At 52.6% G+C, this 25,000-nt stretch overlaps 1 protein-coding gene and 2 long non-coding RNA genes across 35 annotated transcripts in view; 2 read left to right on the top strand and 1 right to left on the bottom strand.

Annotated features, from left to right (window-relative positions):
- The window catches only part of LOC146422091 (uncharacterized), a 247,751-nt gene that overhangs the window by 138,055 nt on the left and 84,696 nt on the right, over nt 1–25,000 (top strand). The window contains exon 1 of one of the 2 annotated variants that reach the window (XR_014848359.1): nt 21,721–21,769. The exons of the other annotated variant lie outside the window; for it this stretch is intronic. This is a non-coding gene — a long non-coding RNA (uncharacterized LOC146422091). Of the gene's footprint in view, nt 1–21,720; nt 21,770–25,000 lie in introns of those variants that run through there. 2 annotated transcript variants of the gene reach the window in all.
- The window catches only part of LOC146422092 (uncharacterized), a 540,861-nt gene that overhangs the window by 456,351 nt on the left and 59,510 nt on the right, over nt 1–25,000 (bottom strand). The window lies entirely within an intron of this gene.
- On the top strand, nt 4,474–9,299 carry LOC146422093 (uncharacterized). Its single transcript, XR_014848385.1, has 3 exons — nt 4,474–4,624; nt 5,548–5,690; nt 9,286–9,299. It is a non-coding gene; the product is annotated as an uncharacterized LOC146422093 (long non-coding RNA).

Genomic DNA, 25,000 nt, shown 5'->3' with positions numbered 1-25,000 from the left:
CACAATTGTGGTCATTATGATCATGATCATTCTCTTCTAGTACTGCTGATTGCTCTTAACATGGTCCTCATCATCACGGGGGTGGGTATCTTCATTGTACTCGTCTAGGTGCTTGCCCTCCTGCTGCAAAGTGTCTTAATTGTCTTCTGGACGGTTCTTGCCCTCCTGCTGCGAAGTGTCTTAATTGTAAAGGAATGAAAATCATAGGTTGCTGTAAGACGGAAAATGGTAACTATAGTTGTTATGCAAATGACTGTAATGATGACAATGAACCAAGCCTAACTATGCTAACCACAGAGTCACTCGTAATGTAATCATCCTCACAATGCTAATGATCACAATAGCCCCAGTTATGCAAATGACCTTCTTCCTTATGCTAATGATATGGATTAGGCTAACTGCCCTGACAATGTTGATTACACTAATTGGTCTAACAACCCCTAATTATGCTAACAAGCCTAATTATGCTAATCATCTTCATTATGCTAACAACCCTAATTATGCTAATTATGCTAACAACCCTAATTATGCTAACAACCCCTAATTATGCTATTATGCTAACAACCCCTAATTATGCTAACAACACCCCTAATTATGCTGAATACCCTGATTATGCCAATGACCCTAATTATGCAAACTGCCCTTATAATGCTGATTACCCTACATAGGCTAACAGGTTTATATATGGTAACAACATTAATAATGCCAAGCATCTAAAAAACACTAATGACCTCGTGATGCTAATTACCCCTAACCTTAAGCACTGTCATCTCTATTAATACTGTAACAACTCTAACCCTAGACACACCCCCTCCTGACCACAGACCCTATTCCCTGCACCTGGGCCCCTTCGCAACCCGAACCCTAGACCACGCCCCCTGACGACTCAGACCCGCCCCTTTGCAACCCTCTCCCTAGACCACGCCCCCTGAACGCACCCCTAATCGTAACCCTAACCCTGATCCCTTGCACCTGAACGCACCCCCTAATCGTAACCCTAACCCTGATCCCTTGCACCTGATCCCTTGGCACTGTAGTGTCATGTTACCCTCATCTATACCCTCACTGTAGCCCTAAAACCTGATCCCCTGCACCTGACCCCTTGGCCCTGTTCCCTCACCCTCATGGTGACCCTCATCCTCATCCTCACTATAATGATGACTCCTGATCCCTAGACCTGATCCCTTGTCCCTGCTCCCTCACCCCACCCTCTTCCTCACCCTCGCTATAAGCCTTTTACAGTACCCTATAACCCCTGATCCCTGCACCCGATCCCTTTACCCTACACCCCCACCCTCACCCGCGCTGTACCGAGCATGCGCGGTACCGTGGACTACCAAAATGGCGTCGGCATCGCTCGAGCATGCGCGGTACGGTGGACTACCAAAATGGCGTCGGCATCGCTCGAGCATGCGCGGTACGGATGACGGCCAAAATGGCGCCCGCATCGTTCGAGCATGCGCGGTACAGTGGACTACCAAAATGGCGTCGGCATCGCTCGAGCATGCGCGGTACCGTGGACTACCAAAATGGCGTCGGCATCGCTCGAGCATGCGCGGTACGGACGACAACCAAAATGGCGCCCGCATCGCTCGAGCATGCGCGGTACGGACGACGGCCAAAATGGCGTCGGCTGGCTCGAGCATGCGCAGTTGTGACGCGTTCGAAAAGGGCGGCCGCGGGGTATTCTCAGGGGGTTTACGAACGTACCTGGCTGCCTGAACGAAATGGGCACCCCGAGAGTGCCGCCGCGGCGGCTCGCGAGCCTTGCGGGCTTGCGGGAAAGAGCGGCGGCGCGGTCGGGGCGGGGGCAGCTTCCGAGATCCCTGCGTTCAGGGATACGCACCGGCGCCGTCGGCCGAACGGCGGCCACGCCCCTCGGCGCCCCGGCCCGCCCCTGGCCGCCAAGCCCCGCCCCGGCCCGCCCCTCTCCGCCCCGGCCCGCCTCTCCCCGCCCCTCGGCTCCGAGCCCCTCAAGAGAGGCCCCCCGGCGCCGCCCGCGAGACCCCCAGGAGCACCAGCGGCGGACGAGGAGCGGCGGAGCGGCGGCGGCTACGGTGAGGCAGCGGAAGGTGAGCGCCGGCTGCGGCCGGGGGGCGGCGGGAGCGGAGGGGCGGAGGAGCGACGGAGCACCGGCCGCGGAGCGCCGGCGGCGGCCCAGCGCCGCCGACGCTCCGGGGCCGGGCGGCGGCGGCGGCGCGGCGGCGAGGGGAGCGGAGGAGCGGAGAACCGCCGCGGAGCGCGGCGGCGGCCTAGCGCTGCGCTGCGGCCGGGCGGCGGCGGCGGCGGCGGGGCGGAGGGAGCGGAGGAGCGGCGGAGAACCGCCGCGGAGCGCGGCGTGCCTGCGCGCGACGCTCCGCGGCGGCGGCGGCGGCGGAGCGGAGGAGCGGCGGAGAACCGCCGCGGAGCCGGCGGCGGCCTAGCGCCGCCGACGCTTCGCGGGGCGGGCGGCGGCGGCGGCGGGAGCGGACGAGCGGCGGAGAACCGGCCGCGGCGGCGGCGGCGGGAGCGGACGAGCGGCGGAGAACCGGCCGCGGAGCGCCGGCGGCGGCCGAGCGGCGGCGGCGGGGCAGCGGCGGTGGACTGCCGGCGGCGGCCGAGCGCCGACGGCGCTCCGCCGCTGAGTGCCGGCTGCGGCGGAGCTGCGGGAGAGGTGGCGGAGCGGCGCCGGTGGAGCGGCGGGGGCGGCGGCGTGGGCGGCGGCGGCGGAGCGCCGGCGGACTGCAGGTGAAGCCGGCGGCGACCCCGGTCGAGAGGCCGGTGGAGGCTGGGGGTCTGTTGCGCGCAGAGCGGTACAGGTTTCCTGAGTCGCCGGGGGAGCGGCGGCGCCTGCCGCCGAGGAGGGGGGGGGCGGCGGCAGCGGCGGCAGCAGCACTCGCCGCCGCCGATAGACAGGGGTGGGGGACCCGCCCGCCCGGGCTGCATCTCCGGGAAGGGGAGGTGGATGTCCCGGCGGCCGCAGCAGTTTGTTTGCGGCGCAAAGGAAACGGGGACGGCCAGCCTCAGCTGCATCCCCGTGCCGGGAATCTAAAGGGGGGGGGCCACGCCGGCCGCGGCCGCGTCCCGGCGCCGGGAAGGGGGGGGGGCGCGGGCGGCGGCGGCAGCGTCCCCGCGCCGGGAACGGGACGGGGGGGACACCGACGGCGGCGGCCGCGTCCCCGCACCGGGTCCTGCGCGCTCGCGGCCCGGCTGCTCGGGTGTCTGCGGCACGGACTGACTGCGGGCTGTGGGGGCTGTCCGGTCAGCGCGGCGCCTGGGCAGGTAAGAAGGAGATACTGGAAAACAGCACGTGCTCCACACTGAGTGGCACACACATACAGGAACGTCGGGGACGATGGAACGGGCAGGGAGTAGAGGACCTGCAGCGGCTGGCCACCGCGAGGCGTGGCTGGTGCCGCTGTTCGGGGCGCTCGGGTGGAGCCTGAGCCGGGACGCTGTGCAGGTGGAGCGGCTGCTGCCGGGACGGGAGAGTGCGTAGCCCTGTTGTGTGGGCTCTGGTGCTTTCGGTGTGTTTACCAGGACCTTGAGATGGAATAGTCGCTCCTTTCAGAAAAATGCAGTTTTTGGAACACTAGGTATGGCTTCTGGACTTTCGCACAGATGTACGAGCTGTTCGGCTGATGAGCATCACCACCCCCAGAAACACCTGGAGATGGTTACCTGATGAGCATCACCACCCCCAGAAACACCTGGAGACGGTTGCCTGAGGAGCATCACCACCCCCAGAAACACCTGCTGACGGTTGCCTGAGGAGCAGCAACCCGGTAAGCAGCAGCTGAGTATAATAATATATCTAGTATATGTACGTTACATCAATGTTATGTATTTTATGTGGATATATGAAATACAGATATTATACGTATCATATTTGGCTATAAAATGGGTAGTAGGTAATATATATTATCTGTATTGGCTATATCATATGTGGTATATATGAAATATATGGAATGTATGTTAGGTATTATACATATAATATATATGGTATATAATGGAATTCATATATTTGTATATGTTACTATATGTCTGATGTCTTGCATAGTATATATACATTTTATTGATAATATATATTATGTGTAGAAATATATATAATTTGGTAATGGGAAAAAAAAAAAAAAGACAGGAAAAAAGGGAAAAGCACGGATGCTAGGGAACAGAGATGCACCCGAGGTGGCATGCTCCCTTTAAAAAAAAAAAAAAAAAAAAAAAATTAAAATTGAAATAAAGGCACCATGGCAGAGGAAAAGGAAAAGACATTGAGCAAACAAACCAAAAGCGCATGGAACCGGAAAAATAAAGGTGGAACTAGCTGTACATGAGGAGCAAAGCATTGAAATGAAGGTGGAAAACCAAAGCAGGTAAGAACCATCAGGTTTGTACGTGACTGCGGGGGCTAAGTGAATGTTTGTACTTGTCAAAGATGGTAAGTAGGCACACAGGGGTAAAAATGAAGTCATTGTTTCCTGGTTTGGGCACTTCCTTGCTGTTCAAGTGCCTGGTAATGGTATGCAGATGTAGCAGACAGCTAAGTTTTTTACTGTTTCTCTCCTAGACAGGTTTCTTTGAAAGTCACAAAGTTCTCCGAGGGGAATGCCTTAGAAATGCAACACGGCAGGCTAGAAGGGAGGTGAGTCCGCTCCTACGGCGTCCCGTTGTGCGCAGGTACCGTTTATGAAGGAGCTTATAACGTTTTGTATAAATGCCTGTGAAGGAAATGATGTGGAGAAGACATACTCAGGCGGTGGGTCCTGTCACTGTCACCTGTCAGTAGGTACGAGAGACAGAAGGAGAGAGAAGAGAAGAGAGGAAAAGAAGATTGGAAGGACAGGTAGGGGCACATAACAGGACAGCGACAGAGCATATGACCGGGCCGTGGTTCCCGGCGGGCGTTGTGATGTGGCTTAATTCCTTCGGGGAAGGCGTGCGCCGATGCCCGGGCCTGTCCCCCTGGTAAAACTGGGTCGGTGTCTCGCGGCGGGCTCCAGATGTGTCCATGCGAATGCGGTGCTGTGGTGCCAGGCCTAGGCCTGCGGAGAGTGTGCGATGCGTCGGGAAATGCTGCTAGGTAACTGTGAGGGGAAAATGGCGTGGCTGAGGACTGTGGGGCTGGGGGAGGCTTTCCACAGGTGGGCCAAGGAGGATAGCTGTGGCCTGCGTGAGACGGGAGCTTATCACGTGTATCCCGAGGGCTCCCGTTCCCCCCTGAGCTGCTGGACAGTGTATACAAACCTGCTTCCTGCGGGCATATCCTCTTCGCCCCCTGCATACTGAGGCCTAGAAGATTTGAAGTGGAGCTGCTGGCTTTGATCTTAGTGCATACATACACAGCTGTCCCACAAGGTGAGATGACCTAGGAATAATTTGTCATGCTTGTAATGTGCTGCCTGACTGTCACTGCAAAGCAGCTGCGTGCAGGGAGCCTTTTGGATGGACTTGTATATGGATGTTTGGTTGAGAAAGATTTATGAGTCTATGACAGAAATCCCTAGAGTGGAATTTGATGTGTATTTCATGTGGATGTTTCGGTGACTGTATTCGTGTGCTTCACAGGGCTGCCTTCATTGCGAGGCTACTGCATCCATGTGGAGCTACATCTGCTGGCACTGGGTGTGATTGTCAAGGCGGACGTGGAGAAGAAAGTGTCCTGCTGGAGCCTTCACCTCTGGCTGTCCTCGGTACGTGGAGAAGGGAAGGTATGTGTCGTGTTTCAAACGTGTCAGAGTTGCCATACTGCACGGTATGTGTTGCTGAGAAGCGGACGTGGAGCATTTTTGCTTTCATCCCTGTTTAGGCAGGCATTTGGTAGCGAGATGGATAAGTGCCAAGAGATATATGTGTGCATACACATCATCGTGCACAGCGTGTTTACAAGCTTGGTGCAATAACTGTGGCACCTGTGAGTGGTAAGTGACCTGTGCGAGACGTGGGAGGAAGGTACTGGAAAGCGTGGCAGTTCTGTGGGGAAGAAGTGCTACAAAGGCGATGGCCTTGAAATGCCAGGTAGCGGGCTGCAAGTGGGGTGACTGCACTCCTACAGTGGCCTGAAGTGTTCACACAGTGGTCCTGATGAAAGTGAAAACGTGCAGAGGATACCCTCGCACAGTGTGTCCTCTCACTTGGATTTCTTTCTAGGTATGAGACGCGAGGAGTGACAAAAAGACGCCAGGAAAGAAAAAAAAAGAGAGTGGAAAAAAGAAGACGTGCCTGCACAGAAAGGCTCACAGACCTATGGCAACACTGCGTGGGTCCTGAGGGCACCGTGACGTCAGGTAATGGACCCCGTAGCCACAGGACGGTGGCCGGAGTTGTCCCCCTGGGAAAGTGGGCTCAGTGTGTGGCAGCAGGCTCAGCATCTGTTGCTCGATATGCACTGCTGTGGTATGTGGCCTAGCACTGCGGACAGTGTGGAATGGATTGAAAACACCCTATAAGGTGCCTGTGACAGAGGAAATGGCAAGCTTATGTCATGTAAGGGTAGGTGAGGCTTCCCACAGCTGAGGCAAAGAGGATAGATGTTTGTGGCACGTGAGCAGAGCTTACGGCAGGTACCCGAAGGCCTCCTGCTTCCCCCTGAGGTGAGGGAGAGTATGTACAAACCTAGCTCCTGCCAGCATGTACGAGCCTGGATCCTGCGAGCGTGTACTGTTCGCCCGCTGCATGCTGAGGCTTGGACAATTCAGAGGGCGTTTTCGGGCTTTGGCATTATTGCGTACACGCCTGTCCCAGACGGTGAGATGGCTGAGAAGTAATTCTCCGTGAATATAACAAGGTGGCTGCCTGTCAGTGCAAAGTATCTGTCTTGAGGGAGGCCTGTGGATGGAGATCTGTAGGAATGATGGAGTGAGGAAGGAGGATGAATGTGTGACAGCAATCCCTGAAATGGAATGGTATGTGGGTGTTCAGGTCAGTACATACTATGATTACATGGCAAAAAAGACCGTGAGTGGCTTAGTGAGAAGGATCAAGTCTGTCAAATGACAGAGAAGGGGGCGATGAGGGGGTTCCTGATTGTATAAGACTGTTGTAAAAGCTTTAGGAAAGAAGGCAGCTTGAAATGTCTTGCTGACAGGTATGGCAAGGGATGTACAGGGTCAGTGACAGTATTTGTGTGTTTCACAGGGCTGCCTGCATTGCAAGGGTAATGCATCCATATGGAGCAACATGTGCTGGCACAGGGTGGGATTGTGAAGGCAGACATTTAGAAGAAAGTGCCCTGCTGCAGCCTTCACATCGGGATGTCCTCTGATGTGAATATGGGAAGGTATGTTTGGTATTTAAAGAGTGTCATAGTATACATAGCAGGAGGTATGTCTTGGTGAGAAACAAACACAGAGCACCTGAGTTCTCATACATGTTGAGGCAGAGGTTTGGAACAGAAATAGAGAGGTGCCAAGAGATATTCTGTGTGCATACAGAAAACTATGCAGGTTGCGTTTACAAGCTGGATGCAAAAATTGTGACACCTGTGAGTTGCAAGGGACCCATCTAAGAGATCGGAGGTAGGTGCTTGAAGGGATTACAGTTCTGTGCAAAGTGTTACAAAGGAAATGGCTTGGAATGCAAAGTAGCAGGCTGGGTGTGAGGTGAGTGCACTCATGCGGTAGCCTGTTGTGTTTCCATACTGCTGTTCATGAGAATGACAAGGGTGTCTATAAACACCTCAGAATGAAATGAGGGGCAAAGGACACCTTCACACTGTGTGTCCTCTCCCTTGGATTTGCTCATAGGTATGAGACACAAGGAGCAAAAGAGGACAGAAAAAGAGCGGTGGAACAACAGATGGCCTCACGGCCAGGGACAGGAACAAAGCTTTATCGGCACTGCGTGAGTCACCGCAGCATCGTGACATCGATTCGTGGACCCTGAAGCGATGGCACTGTGCCCAGGCCTGTCCCCCCGGGCGAGTGGGATCGGTGAGTTGCAGCAGACTCCACATCTCTTGCTTTCAATGCACTGCTGTGGTATGTGGCCTAGCACTGTGCAGGGCCCCTAAGGAGTAGAAAGGGCCTGTAAGGTGCCTGTGACGTGAAAATGGCACGGTTATTTCATGTGCGGCTGGCTGAGGCTTTCCACGGGGGGGCCAAAGAGGATGCTTGTGTATTGCGTGAGACCGCAGCTTACCGCACGTACCCCGAGGCCTCCCGATCCGCCCGGAGCTGCGGGACGGTCTGTACGAACCCGGTTCCTGCAGGCACATCCTCCTCGCCCGCTGCATACTGAGGCCTAGTGGATTTGCTGTGCAGCTCCTGGCTCGGGTCTTAGTGCATACACAGCTGTCCCAGAAGGTGAGATGACCTAGGAATAATTTTCCATCCGTGTAAAGAGCGGGCCCATTGTCCCTGCAAAGCGGCAGTGTGCAGGGAGACTTGTGGATGGAGTGGTATATGGATGTTTGCTGAGCAAGGACAAGCAGTGTGTGACAATTATCCCTGAAATGGAATGCTGTGTGGATGTTTGGGCCACTGCAGATTCTGAGTATGTCACAAGAGACCCACAGAGTGGCTTAGTGAGAAAGATGAAGTATGTGAAATGACACAGAAGGGGGTAATGAGGGGATTCATGATTGTATAAGAGTGTTAGAAAAGCTGTAGGAAAGAAGGTGGCCATAAATGTCTCGCTGACAGGGATGGGCAGGGATGGACGGTGTCAGTGACGGTATTTGTGTGTTTCACAGGGCTGCCTGTGTCGCAAAGGTGCTGCATCCGTGTGGAGCTACATGTGCTGGCACTGGGTGTGACAGTGAAGATGGAAATGGAGAAGAATCTGTCCTGTTGGAGCACACAGTTGTGGCTGTCCTACAGATGTGGATATGGGAAGGTATGTGTTGTGTTTGAGAAGTGTTGCAGTTGCCATAGTAGGAGGCATGCATTGCTGAGAAGCAAAAGCGGAGGGGTTGAGGTATTGTACGTGCTGAGGCAGAGATTAGAGAGTGAAAGTGAGAAGTGCAAAGAGATCCTCTGTGCGCATGTAGAGAATTGTGCGAGGTGTGTTGATAGACTGGGTGCGGTACTTGTGAGATGACACCTGTGATTTGTAAGTGCCATGGGTAAGACATGGGAGGTAGGTGCTGCAAGGAATTGGAGTTCTGAACAGAAAGAGTGCTACGATGGAAATGGCTTTGCAATGCAACACGGTAGGCTGCAACTAAGTCCACTCCTACAGTGTCCTCCTGTGTGTACATAGTTGTTTTGATGGAATTTCTGACATTCTGTAGAAATAGCAGTGGAGGAATGAATATGCAAAGGAGATGCTCAGACAGTGTGTCCTCTCACTGTCATTTGTTAGTAGGTATGAGGCACAAGCACAAAGCAATGTGAGCAGTCCATGGGTCCCAGGAGCATCCTGAGGTAGGTTAATATAGCCCAAAGTCATGGGCCGATGGCCAGGCCTGTCCCCCTGGCAAAGCAGGGGCAGCATCTTGCAGCAGGCTGCAGCTGTGTGAATATATATGCCATGCTGCAGTGAAAGGCCTATCACTGCAGAGCATGTAGAAGGCATTGAAAGACCCTATAAGGTAACTGTGACATGAAAATGGCATGGTTATGGCATGGGGGGATGCGTGAAGATTTCCACAGGTGGGCCAGGGAGGGTAGATGTTTATGGCCTGTGAGCACAGATGACAGCATGTAGGCAAAGGCCTCCTGTTCCCCCCTCAGCTGGGGGACAGTGGGTAGAAAGCTGCTTCCTGCAAGGGTATCCTGTGGACCTGATGCATGCTGAGGCTTCAACAGCTTGGAGTGCAGCTGCAGGCTTTGACCTCTTGCAGAAGGTGAGATGAGCGAGGAATAATTTTCCCTGGATTTGATCAGCTAGCTACCTAGCTAGCTAGCTAGCTAGCTAGGTGGCTGGCTGGCTGGCTGGTGGGCTGGCTGGCTGGCTGGTGGGCTGGCTGGCTGGCTGGTGGGCTGGCTGGCTGGCTGGCTGACTGGCTGGCTGGCTAGCTAGCTGGCTGGCAGGCTGGCTGGTTGGTTGGCTGGTTGGTTGGCTGGCTGGCTGGCTGGCTGGCTGTCAGTCAGTCAGTCAGTCAGTCACAGCAAAGTAGCTGTCTTAAGGGAGACTGGTGAATAGAGGTGTATATGAATGTTTTGCTGAAGAAGAATGATGAGTACATGATAACCCTCCCTGGAATGGAATGCTACGTGGAGGTTTGGGTCAGGAAGTAGGAGGAGTATAGAACAAGAAAGCCTGGGAGCAGGTAAGTGAGAAGGATGAAGTAGGTGCATGGGCTTAGAAGAAGGCACGGATGGGGTTATGCATTGTAGAAGAGGCTTGCAAAAGCTGGAGGAAAGAACATGTCTTGAACTGTCTCGGTGACAGGGAACGGGCAGGGATGTACAGGTTGCAGTAACAGCCTTTCTGTGTTTCACAGGGTTGCCTGTATTGCAAGGACACTACATCCGTGTGGAGCTCCGTGGACTGGCACTCGGTGTGATTGTCAAGGCAGAAATGGCAAAGAATCTGTCCTCAGGGAGCATGCAGCTCTGGCTGTCCTAAGCATGCTGATATGAGAAGGTATGTGTCACGTTTCAAAAGTGTTGCACTTGCCGGAGCAGGAGGCATGCATTCCTGAGAAGCAAGCATGGAGCACTTGAATTTTGCTACATGCTCAGGCATAGATTTGAGAGTGAAAGAGAAAAGCACAAAGAGATACTGTGTGCACATAGGGAGAGTGATACTGTATGCACATAGGGAGAGTTGCACAGGTCGTGTTTACAGGCTCGCTGCAGTAATTGTGAGACCTGTGAGGTCTAAGTGGCATGTGTAAGACACGGTAAGACATGTCTAGGAGGTCGATGTTGCAAAGAATTACAGTTATGAGCAGAAAGGGTGCTACGAAGGCAATGGCTTTGAAATACAGTACGGCAGGCCCAAAAGTGATGGAAATCCACTCCTACAGCGCCCTCTGGTGTCGAGGTACTGTTTAGGATGGAACTTGGGACGTTCTCTACAAATACCTGGGAAGGAATGGATGTGCAAAGGAGACCCTGGCAGGTTGTATCCTGTCACTGGCAACTGGTCTTAGGTTTGAAAGAGACAAGGACAGAGAGGAAGAGAAAAAGAAGAGGGGAGGGACAGGTAGGGCCACAGGAACAAACATGGACAAAGCAATGTGAGTGGTCCATAGGTCCCAGGGACATCCTGAGGTAGGTTAATATAGGCTGAAGTCATGGGTCGATGGCCAGGCTTGTCCCCCTGGCAAAGCAGGGGCAGCATCTTGCAGCAGGCTGCAGATGTGTGGCTATACATGCATTGCTGCGGTGCAAGGCCTAGCACTGCAGAGCATGTGGAATGCATTGAAACACCCTGTAAGGTAACTGTGACATGAAAATGGTATGGTTATGGCACGTGGGGCTGGATGGGGATTTGCACAGGTGGGCCAAGGAGGGTAGATGTTTATGGCCTGGGAGCACAGATGACAGCATGTAGGCAAAGGCCTCCTGTTCCCCCCTCAGCTGGGGGACAGTGGGTACAAACCTACTTCCTGCAAGCAGATCCTCTTTGCTCGGTGCACAATGAAGCTTGGACCATTTGGAGTGCAGCTCCAGGCTTGGACCTCTCGCAGAAGGTGAGATGACTGAGGAATAGTTTTCCCTGAATGTGATCAGCTAGCTAGCTAGCTAGCTAGGTAGCTAGCTAGGTAGGTAGGTGGCTGGCTCACTGTCTGTCCGTGAGTGAGTAAGTGCAAAGTAGCTGTCTTGAGGAAGACTGGTGGATACAGGTGGATATGAGTGTTTAGGTGAAGACAAATGATGACTATGTGATAACCCTCCCTGGAATGGAATGGTACGTGGATTTTTGGGTCAGGAAGTAGGAGGAGTATGGAACAGGAAAGCCTGGCAGTGGGTTGGTGACAAGGATGAAGTAGGTGAATGGGCATAGAAGGAGGCACTGAGCGGGTTATGGATGGTAGAGAAGTGTTGCAAAAGCTGGAGGAAAGAATGTGGCTTGAAGTGTCTCGGTGACAAGGAACATGCAGGGATGTACAGGTTGCAGCAACAGTATTTCTGTGTTTCACCACGTTGCCTGTATTGCAAGGACACTACATGCATGTGGAGCTCCATGGGCTGGCACGTGGTTTGAGTATCAAGGCTGAAATGGAGAAGAATCTGTCCTCAGGGAGCATGCAGCTCTGGCTTTCCAAAGTATGGTGATATGAGAAGGTATGTGTCACATTTCAAAAGTGTTGCACTTGCCACAGCAGGAGGCATGCATTGCTGAGAAGCAAGCATGGAACACTTGAATTTTGCTACATGTTCAGGCATAGTTTTGACAGAGAGAGGGAAAAGTACAAAGAGATACTGTGTGCACATAGGGAGAGGGATACTGTATGCACATAGGCAGAGTTGCACCGGTCATGTTTACAGGCTGGGTGCAATAATTGTTAGACCTGTGAGGTGTAAGTGGCATGTGCAAGACACGGTAAGACATGTCTAGGAGGTCGATGTTGCAACGAATTGCAGTTATGAGCGGAAAGGGTGCTACGAAGGCAATGGCTTTGAAATGCAGCACGGCAGGCCCAAAAGTGATGGAAATCCACTCCTACAGCGCCCTCTGGTGTCGAGGTACTGTTTCTGATGGAACTTGGGACGTTCTCTACAAATACCTGGGAAGGAATGGATGTGCAAAGGAGACCCTGGCAGGTTGTGCCCTGTCACTGGCATCTGGTCTTAGGTTTGAAAGAGACAAGGACAGAGAGGAAGAGAAAAAGAAGAGGGGAGGGACAGGTAGGGCCACAGGAACAAACATGGACAAAGCAGTGTGAGCGATCCACAGGTCCCAGGGCCATCCTGAGGTGGCTTAATGTAGCCTGAAGTCATGGGTCGATGGCCAGGCCTGTCCCCCTGGCAAAGCAGGGGCAGCGTCTTGCAGCAGGCTGCAGATGTGTGGATATACATGCATTGCTGCGGTGCAAGGCCTAGCACTGCAGAGCATGTGGAATGCATTGAAACACCCTGTAAGGTAACTGTGACATGAAAATGGTATGGTTATGGCATGTGGGACTGGATGGGGATTTCCACAGGTGGGCCAAGGAGGGGAGATGTTTATGGCCTGGCAGCAGACGTGACAGCATGTAGGCAAAGGCCTCCTGTTCCCCCCTGAGCTTGGGGACATTGGGTACAAACCTACTTCCTGCAAGCAGATCCTCTTTGCTCGGTGCACAATGAAGCTTGGACCATTTGGAGTGCAGGTCCAGGCTTGGACCTCTCGCAGAAGGTGACAGGAATGAGGAATAATTTTCCCTGAATGTGATCAGCTAGCTAGCTAGCTGGGTAGCTAGCTAGGTAGGTAGGTGGCTGGCTCACTGTCACTCCGTGAGTGAGTAAGTGCAAAGTGGCTGTCTTGAGGAAGACTGGTGGATACAGGTGTATATGAGTGTTTAGGTGAAGACGAATGATGACTACGTGATAACCATCCATGGAATGGAATGGTACGTGGATTTTTGGGTCAGGAAGTAGGAGGAGTATGGAACAGGAAAGCCTGGCAGTGGGTTGGTGACAAGGATGAAGTAGGTGAATGGGCATAGAAGGAGGCACTGAGCGGGTTATGGATGGTAGAGAAGTGTTGCAAAAGCTGGAGGAAAGAATGTACCTTGAAGTGTCTCTGTGACAAGGAACATGCAGGGATGTACAGGTTGCAGCAACAGTATTTCTGTGTTTCACCAGGTTCCCTGTATTACAAGGGCACTACATGCATGTGGAGCTCCATGGGCTGGCACGTGGTTTGAGTGTCAAGGCTGAAATGGAGAAGAATCTGTCCTCGGGGAGCATGCAGCTCTGGCTGTCCTAAGTATGCTGATATGAGAAGGTATGTGTCACGTTTCAAAAGTGTTGCACTTGCCGGAGCAGGAGGCATGTATTCCTGAGAAGCAAGCATGGAGCAGTTGAAATTTGCTACATGTTCAGGCATAGATTTCACAGTGAAAGAGAAAAGTACAAAGAGATACTGTGTGCACATAGGGAGAGTGATACTGTATGCACATAGGGAGAGGTGTACAAGTCGTGTTTACAGGCTCGGTGCAATGATTGTGAGACCTGGAAGGTGTAAGTGGCATGTGTAAGACACGGTAAGACATGTGTAAGACGTGGGTGTTGCAAAGAATTGCAGTTCTGAGCAGAAAGGCTGCTACAAAGGCAAGGGCTTTGAAATGCAGGACGGCAGGCCCAAAAGTAATGGAAATCCACTCCTGCAGCGCCCTCTGGTGTCGAGGTACTGTTTCTGATGGAACTTGTGACGTTCTCTAGAAATACCTGGGAAGGAATGGATGTGCAAAGGAGATGCTCACACGCTGTGTCCTGTCACTGGCATCTGGTCTTAGGTTTGAAAGAGACAAGGACAGAGAGGAAGAGAAAAAGAAGAGGGGAGGGACAGGTAGGGCCACAGGAACAAACATGGACAAAGCAGTGTGAGCGATCCACAGGTCCCGGGGCCATCCTGAGGTGGCTTAATGTAGCCTGAAGTCATGGGTCGATGGCCAGGCCTGTCCCCCTGGCAAAGCAGGGGCAGCATCTTGCAGCAGGCTGCAGATGTGTGGATATACATGCATTGCTGCGGTGCAAGGCCTAGCACTGCAGAGCATGTGGAATGCATTGAAACACCCTGTAAGGTAACTGTGACATGCAAATGGTATGGTTTTGGCATGTGGGACTGGATGGGGATTTGAACAGGTGGGCCAAGGAGGGTAGATGTTTATGGCCTGGCAGCAGACATGACAGCATGTAGGCAAAGGCCTCCTGTTCCCCCCTGAGCTGGGGTACATTGGGTACAAACCTACTTCCTGCAAGCATATCCTCTTTGCTCGGTGCACGCTGAAGCTTGGACCATTTGGAGTGCAGCTCCAGGCTTGGACCTCTCGCAGAAGGTGACATGAATGAGGAATGATTTTCCCTGGATGTGATCAGCTAGCTAGCTAGCTAGCTAGGTGCTAGTGGTGGTGGTGGCTGTCTCACTGTCACTCCGTGAGTGAGTAAGTGCAAAGTAGCTGTCTTGAGGAAGGCTGGTGGATACAGGTGTATATGAGTGTTTAGGTGAAGACGAATGATGACTGTGTGATAACCATCCCTGGAATGGAATGGTACGTGGATTTTTGGGTCAGGAAGTAGGAGGAGTATGGAACAGGAAAGCCTGGGAGTGGGTTGGTGACAAGGATGAAGTAGGTGAATGGGCATAGAAGGAGGCAGTGAGGGGGTTGTGGATGGTAGAGAAGTGTTGCAAAAGCTGGAGGAAAGAATGTGGCTTGAAGTGTCTCTGTGACAGGGAACATGCAGGGATGTACAGGTTGCAGCAACAGTATTTCTGTGTTTCACCAGGTTCCCTGTATTACAAGGGCACTACATGCATGTGGAGCTCCATGTGCTGGCACGTGGTTTGAGTGTGAAGGCTGAAATGGTGGTGAATCTGTCCTGGGGGAGCGTGAGCTCTGGCTGTCCTAGTATGTTGATATGAGGTGGTATGTGTCTTGTTTCAAGTGTTGCACTTGCCACAGCAGGAGGCATGCATTGCTGAGAAGCAAGCATGGAGCACTTGAATTTTGCTACATGCTCAGGCATAGATTTGAGAGTGAAAGACAAAACTACAAAGAGATACTGTGTGCACATAGGGAGAGGGATACTGTATGCACATGGGGAGAGTTGTACAGGTCGTGTTTACAGGCTCACTGCAGTAATTGTGAGACCTGTGAGGTCTAAGTGGCACGTGTAAGACACGGTAAGACATGTGTAAGACGTGGGTGTTGCAAAGAATTGCAGTTCTGAGCACAAAGGGTGCTACAAAGGCAAGGGCTTTGAAATGCAGGACGGCAGGCCCAAAAGTGATGGAAATCCACTCCTACAGCGCCCTCTCGTGTCAAGGTAGTGTTTCTGATGGAACTTGGGATGTTCTCTAGAAATAACTGGAAAGGAGTGGATGTGCAAAGGAGACCCTCACATGTTGTGTCCTGTCAATGGCATGTGGTCTTAGATTTGAAAGACACGAGGACAGAGAGGAAGGGAAAAAGAGGAGAGGAGGGACAGGTAGGGCCACAGGAACGAACACAGACACAGCAACAGGAGCGGTCCATAGGTCCCGGGGGCATCCTGAGGTGGCTTAATATAGCCCGAAGTCTTGGGCCGATGGCCAGGCCTGTCACCCTGGCAAAGCAGGGTCAGCATCTTGCAGTAGGCTGCAGATCTGTGGATTTATATGCAGTGCTGCCATGAAAGGCCTAGCACTGCACAGCATGTGGAGTGCATAAAAAGACCCTGTAAGGTAACTGTGACATGAAAATCGCATGTGTGTAGCATGTGGGGCTGGATGAGGGCTTGCACAGGTGGGCCAGGGAGGGTAGATGTTTATGGCCTGTAAGCACAGATGACAGCATGTAGGCAAAGGCCTCCTGTTCCCCCCTGTCCTGGGGGACAGTGGGTAGAAACCTGCTTCCTGCAAGGGTATCCTCTGGACCTGCTGCATGCTGAGGCTTCCGCAGCTTGGAGTGCAGCTGCAGGCTTTGACCTCTTGCAGAAGGTGAGATGACTGAGGAATAATTTTCCCTGGATTTGATCAGATAGATAGCTGGCTGGCTGGCTGGCTGGCTGGCTGGCTGGCTACCTAGCTAGCTGGCTGGCTGGCTGGCTGGCTGGCTGGCCGGCTGGCTGGCTGGCTACCTACCTACCTAGCTAGCTAGCTAGCTGGCTGGCTGGTTGGTTGGCTGGCTGGTTGGTTGGTTGGCTGGCTGGCTGGCTGGTTGGTTGGTTGGCTGGCTGGCTGGTTGGTTGGTTGGCTGGCTGGCTGGCTGGCTGGTTGGTTGGTTGGCTGGCTGGCTGGCTGGCTGGTTGGTTGGTTGGCTGGCTGGCTGGCTGGCTGGCTGTCAGTCAGTCAGTCAGTCAGTCAGTCACAGCAAAGGAGCTGTCTTAAGGGAGACTGGTAAATAGAGGTGTATATGAATGTTTTGCTGAAGAAGAATGATGAGTACATGATAACCCTCCCTGGAATGGAATTGGACGTGGAGGTTTGGGTCAGGAAGTAGGAGGAGTATAGAACAAGAAAGCCTGGGAGCAGGTAAGTGACAAGGATGAAGTAGGTGCATGGGCTTAGAAGAAGGCACAGATGGGGTTATGCATTGTAGAAGAGGCTTGCAAAAGCTGGAGGAAAGAACATGTCTTGAACTGTCTCGGTGACAAGGAACGTGCAGGGATGTACAGGTTGCAGTAACAGCCTTTCTGTGTTTCACAGGGTTGCCTGTATTGCAAGGACGCTACATCCATGTGGAGCTCCATGGGCTGGCACTCGGTGTGATTGTCAAGGCGGAAATGGCAAAGAATCTGTCCTCGGGGAGCATGTAGCTCTGGCTGTCCTAAGTATGCTGATATGAGAAGGTATGTATCACGTTTCAAAAGTGTTGCACTTGCCAGAGCAGGAGGCATGTATTCCTGAGTAGCAAGCATAGAGCAGTTGAATTTTGCTACATGTTGAGGCATAGATTTCACAGTGAAAGAGAAAAGTACAAAGAGATACTGTGTGCACATAGGGGGAGGGATACTGTATGCACATAGGGAGAGGTGTACGGGTCGTGTTTACAGGCTCACTGCAGTAATTGTGAGACCTGTGAGGTCTAAGTGGCATGTGTAGGACACGGTAAGACATATGTAAGACGTGGGTGTTGCAAAGAATTGCAGTTCTGAGCAGAAAGGGTGCTACGAAGGCAAGGGCTTTGAAATGCAGGACGGCAGGCCCAAAAGTGATGGAAATCCACTCCTACAGCGCCCTCTGGTGTCGAGGTACTGTTTAGGATGGAACTTGGGACGTTCTCTAGAAATACCTGGGAAAGAATGGATGTGCAAAGGAGACCCTGGCAGGTTGTATCCTGTCACTGGCAACTGGTCTTAGGTTTGAAAGAGACAAGGACAGAGAGGAAGAGAAAAAGAAGAGAGGAGGGACAGGTAGGGCCACAGGAACAAACATGGACAAAGCAATGTGAGCGGTCCATAGGTCCCGGGGCCATCCTGAGGTAGGTTAATATAGGCTGAAGTCATGGGTCGATGGCCAGGCCTGTCCCCCTGGCAAAGCAGGGGCAGCATCTTGCAGCAGGCTGCAGATGTGTGGATATACATGCATTGCTGCGGTGCAAGGCCTAGCACTGCAGAGCATGTCAAATGCATTGAAACACCCTGTAAGGTAACTGTGACATGAAAATGGTATGGTTATGGCATGTGGGGCTGGATGAGGATTTGCACGGGTGGGCCAAGGAGGGTAGATGTTTATGGCCTGGGAGCACAGATGACAGCATGTAGGCAAAGGCCTCCTGTTCCCCCCTGAGCTGGGGGACAGTGGGTACAAACCTACTTCCTGCAAGCAGATCCTCTTTGCTCGGTGCACGCTGAAGCTTGGACCGTTTAGAGTGCAGCTCCAGGCTTGGACCTCTCACAGAAGGTGAGATGACTGAGGAATAGTTGTCCCTGAATGTGATCAGATAGCTAGCTAGCTAGCTAGCTAGGTAGGTAGGTAGGTAGGTAGGTAGCTAGGTGGCTGGCTCACTGTCAGTCCGTGAGTGAGTAAGTGCAAAGTAGCTGTCTTGAGGAAGACTGGTGGATACAGGTGTATATGAGTGTTTAGGTGAAGACAAATGATGACTACGTGATAACCCTCCCTGGAATGGAATGCTACGTGGATTTTTGGGTCCGGAAGTAGGAGGAGTATGGAACAGGAAAGCCTGGCAGTGGGTTGGTGAGAAGGATGAAGTAGGTGAATGGGCATAGAAGGAGGCACTGAGGGGGTTATGGATGGTAGAGAAGTGTTGCAAAAGCTGGAGGAAAGAATGTGGCTTGAAGTGTCTCTGTGACAAGGAACATGCAGGGATATACAGGTTGCAGCAACAGTATTTCTGTGTTTCACCAGGTTCCCTGTATGACAAGGGCACTACATGCATGTGGAGCTCCATGGGCTGGCACGTGGTTTGAGTGTGAAGGCAGAAATGGAGAAGAATCTGTCCTCGGGGAGCATGCAGCTCTGGCTTTCCAAAGTATGCTGATATGAGAAGGTATGTGTCACATTTCAAAAGTGTTGCACTTGCCAGAGCAGGAGGCATGCATTGCTGAGAAGCAAGCATGGAACACTTGAATTTTGCTACATGTTCAGGCATAGTTTTGACAGAGAGAGGGAAAAGTACAAAGAGATACTGTGTGCACATAGGGAGAGTGATACTGTATGCACATAGGCAGAGTTCCACCAGTCATGTTTACAGGCTGGGTGCAATAATTGTGAGACCTGTGAGGTGTGAGTGGCATGAGTAAGACACGGTAAGACATGTCTAGGAGGTCTATGTTGCAAAGAATTGCAGTTATGAGCGGAAAGGGTGCTACGAAGGCAAGGGCTTTGAAATGCAGGACGGCAGGCCCAAAAGTGATGGAAATCCACTCCTACAGCGCCCTCTGGTGTCGAGGTAGTGTTTCTGATGGAACTTGGGACGTTCTCTAGAAATACCTGGGAAGGAGTGGATGTGCAAAGGAGACCCTCACATGTTGTGTCCTGTCAATGGCATGTGGTCTTAGATTTGAAAGACACGAGGACAGAGAGGAAGGGAAAAAGAGGAGAGGAGGGACAGGTAGGGCCACAGGAACGAACACAGACACAGCAACAGGAGCAGTCCATAGGTCCCGGGGGCATCCTGAGGTGGCTTAATATAGCCCGAAGTCTTGGGCCGATGGCCAGGCCTGTCACCCTGGCAAAGCAGGGTCAGCATCTTGCAGTAGGCTGCAGATCTGTGGATTTATATGCAGTGCTGCCATGAAAGGCCTAGCACTGCACAGCATGTGGAATGCATAAAAAGACCCTGTAAGGTAACTGTGACATGAAAATGGCATGTGTGTAGCATGTGGGGCTGGATGAGGGTTTGCACAGGTGGGCCAGGGAGGGTAGATGTTTATGGCCTGTAAGCACAGATGACAGCATGTAGGCAAAGGCCTCCTGTTCCCCCCTGTCCTGGGGGACAGTGGGTACTAACCTGCTTCCTGCAAGGGTATCCTCTGGACCTGATACAGGCTGAGGCTTCCACAGCTTGGAGTGCAGCTGCAGGCTTTGACCTCTTGCAGAAGGTGAGATGACTGAGGAATAATTTTCCCTGGATTTGATCAGATAGCTAGCTGGCTGGCTGGCTGGCTGGCTGGCTACCTAGCTAGCTAGCTAGCTAGCTAGCTAGCTGGCTGGCTGGCTGGCTGGCTACCTACCTAGCTAGCTGGCTGGCTGGCTGGCTACCTAGCTAGCTGGCTGGCTGGCTGGCTGGCTGGGAGGGATACTGTATGCACATAGGGAGAGTTGTACAGGTCGTGTTTACAGGCTCACTGCAGTAATTGTGACACCTGTGAGGTCTAAGTGGCATGTGTAAGACACAGTAAGACATGTCTAGGAGGTCTAAGTTGCAAAGACTTGGAGTTCTGAGCGGAAAGGGTGCTACGAAGGCAAGGGCTTTGAAATGCAGGACGGCAGGCCCAAAAGTGATGGAAATCCACTCCTACAGCGCCCTCTGGTGTCGAGGTAGTGTTTAGGATGGAACTTGGGACGTTCTCTAGAAATACCTGGGAAGGAATGGATGTGCAAAGGAGACCCTCACACGGTGTGTCCTGTCACTGGCATGTGGTCTTAGGTTTGAAAGACACAAGGACAGAGAGGAAGAGAAAAAGGAGAGAGGAGGGACAGGTCGGACCACAGGAACAAACAGGGACAAAGCAATGTGAGCGGTCCATAGGTCCCGGGGCCATCCCGAGGTGGGTTAATGTAGCCTGAAGTCATGGGTCGATGGCCAGGCCTGTCCCCCTGGCAAAGCAGGGGCAGCGTCTTGCCGCAGGCTGCAGATGTGTGCATATACATGCATTGCTGCAGTGCAAGGCCTAGCACTGCACAGCGTGTGGAATGCATTGAAACACCCTGTAAGGTAACTGTGACATGAAAATGGTATGGTTATGGCATGTGGGGCTGGATGAGGATTTGCACAGGTGGGCCAAGGAGGGTAGATATTTATGGCCTGGCAGCAGACATGACAGCATGTAGGCAAAGGCCTCCTGTTCCCCCCTCGGCTGGGGGACAGTGGGTACTAACCTACTTCCTGCAAGCAGATCCTCTTTGCTCGGTGCACGCTGAAGCTTGGACCGTTTGGAGTGCAGCTCCAGGCTTGGACCTCTCGCAGAAGGTGACATGACTGAGGAATGATTTTCCCTGGATGTGATCAGCTAGTTAGCTAGCTAGCTAGGTAGGTAGGTAGGTAGGTAGGTAGGTAGGTAGGTAGGTGGCTGGCTCACTCACTGTCAGTCCGTGAGTAAGTAAGTGCAAAGTAGCTGTCTTGAGGAAGACTGGTGAATACAGGTGTATATGAGTGTTTAGGTGAAGACGAATGATGACTATGTGATAACCCTCCCTGGAATGGAAAGCTACGTGGATTTTTGGGTCAGGAAGTAGGAGGAGTATGGAACAGGAAAGCCTGGCAGTGGGTTGGTGACAAGGATGAAGTAGGTGAATGGGCATAGAAGGAGGCACTGAGCGGGTTATGGATGGTAGAGAAGTGTTGCAAAAGCTGGAGGAAAGAATGTACCTTGAAGTGTCTCTGTAACAGGGAACAAGCAGAGATGTACAGGTTGCAGCAACAGTATTTCTGTGTTTCACCAGGTTGCCTGTATGACAAGGGCACTACATCCGTGTGGAGCTCCATGGGCTGGCACGTGGTTTGAGTGTCAAGGCAGAAATGGAGAAGAATCTGTCCGGGGGGAGCGTGCAGCTCTGGCTGTCCTAAGTATGCTGATATGAGAAGGTATGTGTCACGTTTCAAAAGTGTTGCACTTGCCACAGCAGGAGGCATGGATTCCTGAGAAGCAAGCATGGAGCACTTGAATGTTGCTACATGCTCAGGCATAGATTTGAGAGTGAAAGAGAAAAGTACAAAGAGATACTGTGTGCACATAGGGAGAGGGATACTGTATGCACATGGGGAGACTTGTACAGGTCGTGTTTACAGGCTCGCTGCAGTAATTGTGAGACCTGTGAGGTGTGAGTGGCATGTGTAAGACACGGTAAGACATGTGTAAGACGTGGGTGTTGCAAAGAATTGCAGTTCTGAGCACAAAGGGTGCTACAAAGGCAACGGCTTTGAAATGCAGGACCGCAGGCCCAAAAGTGATGGAAATCCACTCCTACAGCGCACTCTGGTGTCGAGGTACTGTTTAGGATGGAACTTGGGACGTTCTCTAGAAATACCTGGGAAGGAATGGATGTTCAAAGCAGACCCTCCCACGGTGTGTCCTGTCACTGGCAACTGGTCTTAGGTTTGAAAGACACAAGGACAGAGAGGAAGGGAAAAAGAGGACAGGAGGGACAGGTAGGGCCACAGGAACGAACAGGGACACAGCAATAGGAGCGGTCCATAGGGTGCCAGGGGCATCCTGAGGTGAGGTAATATAGACTGAAGTCATGGGCCCATGGCCAGGCCTGTCCCCCTGGCAAAGCAGCGTCAGCAGCTTACAGCAGGCTCCAGATGTGTGGATATACATGCATTGCTGCACTGTAAAGCATGTGGAATGCATTGAAAGGCCCTGTAAGGTAACTGTGACATGAAAATGTTTTCTTTATGGCACATGGGGCTGGATGAGGGTTTGCACAGGTGGGCCAAGGAGGCCATGTTTATGGCCTTCGAGCAGAGGTGACAGCATGTAGGCAGAGGCCTCCCGTTCCCCCCTGAGCTGGGGGACAGTGGGTACAATGCATATCCTGCTTGCTAGGTGCATGCTGAAGCTTGGAACATTTGGAGTACAGCTGCAGGGTTTGACATCTTCCAGAAAGTGAGATGAATGAGGAAAAATTTTCCCTGGATGTGATCAGCTAGGTAGGTAGCTAGGTAGGTAGGTAGATAGCTGGCTGGCTGGCTGGCTGGCTGGCTGACTGACTTTCAGTCAGTCAGTCGGTCAGGCAGTGCAAAGTAGCTGTCTTGAGGGAGACTGGTGGATACAAGTGTATATGAATGTTTTGCTGAAGAAGAATGATGAGTACATGATAACCCTCCCTGGAATAGAATTGTACGTGGAGGTTTGGGTCAGGAAGTAGGAGGAGTATGGAACAAGTGAGCCTGGGAGTGGGCTGGTGAGAAGGATGAAGTAGGTGAATGGACATAGAAGGAGACGGTGAGGAGGTTATGGATTGTTGAAGAGGCTTGGAAAAGCTGTAGGAAAGAATGTGGCTTAAAGTGTCTCGGTGACAAGGAACGTGCAGGGATATACAGGCTGCAGCAACAGTCTTTGTGTGTTTCTCAGGGTTGCCTGTATTGCAAGGACACTGCATCCATGTGGAGCGCCATGGGCTGGCACTGGTGTGAGGGTCAAGGCAGAAATGGAGAAGAATCTGTCCTGGGGGAGCGTGCAACTCTGGCTGTGCTAAGTATGCTGGTATGAGAAGGTATGTGTCATGTTTCAAAAGTGTTGCACTTGCCATAGCAGGAGGCATGTACTACTGAGAAGCCAGCACGGAGCAGTTGGAATCTGGGCACCTGTTCAGGCAGAGTTTTGATAGAGAGAGGGAAAACTACAAAGTGATAGTGGGTGCACATAGGGAGAGTTGTGCAGGTCGTGTTTACAGGCTCGGTGCAATAATTGTGAGACCTGTGAGTTGTCAGTGCCACGTGTAAGACGTGGGACGTGGGTGTTGGAAAGAAGTGCAATTCTGAGCACAAAGGGTGCTATGGAGGCAATGGCTTTGAAATGCAAGACGGCAGACTGAAAGTGACAGGAGTCCACTCCTACAGCACCCTCTTGTGTCGAGGTAGTGTTTAGGATGGAACTTGGGACGTTCTCTAGAAATACCTGGGAAGGAATGGATGTGCAAAGGAGACCCTCACACGGTGTGTGCTGTGAGTGGCATCTGTTCGTAGCTATGACAGACACAAGGAGAGACAGAGAGAAAAAGAGGAGTGGAAGGACAGGTAGGGCCACAGGAACAAACAGGGACAAAGCGATAGCAGCGGTCCATGCGTCCCAGGGGCATCCTGAGGTGGGTTAACATAGGCTGAAGTCATGGGCCCACGGCCAGGCCTGTCCCCCTGGCAAAGCAGGGGCAGCATCTTGCAGCACGCTGCAGCTGTGTGGATATATATGCCGTGCTGCAGTGAAAGGCCTAGCACTGCACAGCATGTCAAAGGCATTGAAAGACCCTGTAAGGTAAGTGTGACATGAAAATGGCACGGTTATAGCATGTGACAGTGGGTTCAGGTTTGCACACGTGGGCCACGGAGGGTAGATGTTTATGGCCTGCGAGCAGAGGTGACGGCATGTAGGCAAAGGCCTCCCGTTCCCCCCTGAGCGGGGGGACGGTGGGTACAAACCTGCTTCCCGCCAGCGTATCCTCTCGGCCTGCTGCGTGCTGAGGCTCGGACGACTTGGAGTGCAGCCGCGGGCTTTGGGCTCTGTGCGTACACACCTCTCGCAGAAGCTGAGATGACTTCATAAGAACTTAGCCTGGACGTAATCAGCAGCTGGCTGAATGTCAATACAAAGTATGTGTCTTCAGAGAAACTTGTGGATGGAGTGAGATAGGAATGTTTGGGTGAAGAAGAATGCCGAGTGTGTGATGACCATCCCTGGAGGGGAATTGGAACTCTGCAGAGTATGGAGTGCATGCACTGTTGGACAGCCTTTGCTGCAGGCAAGTGTGAAGAAGCCCTGCAGATGGATTAGAAGGTATTAGACTGGGTGGTTGCGGTGGGATGACGTGGGTGGGTAAGAGATAGTGCACCTGATTGAGAATTTGTAGAATACTGTGAAACTTTGATGTGTTGCTGTGGCTGAGCAGGCCTGAAACCCTCCGCTGTGTCACGACTTCAACAGGCGGCTGGTGGGTAGGAGGCCCAGGAGGACGTGGCATCAGGCGCTCGGACTAGCACGTGTGCGGAGCCGTGCGGAAATGACTGACACGTGTGTCGTGCTCTCTTCCGGATGGTGGGGTTTCGCTGCTGCTGGAGTCGCCTATCCCGGCGAGGATATTGTGGTGATGTGGCATG

The sequence above is a fragment of the Lichenostomus cassidix genome, unplaced genomic scaffold (assembly GCF_008360975.1).
Source record: "Lichenostomus cassidix isolate B80296 unplaced genomic scaffold, HeHo_3.0 HiC_scaffold_47, whole genome shotgun sequence".
NCBI lineage: Eukaryota > Metazoa > Chordata > Aves > Passeriformes > Meliphagidae > Lichenostomus > Lichenostomus cassidix.
This window is presented reverse-complemented; position numbering and strand designations above follow the sequence as displayed.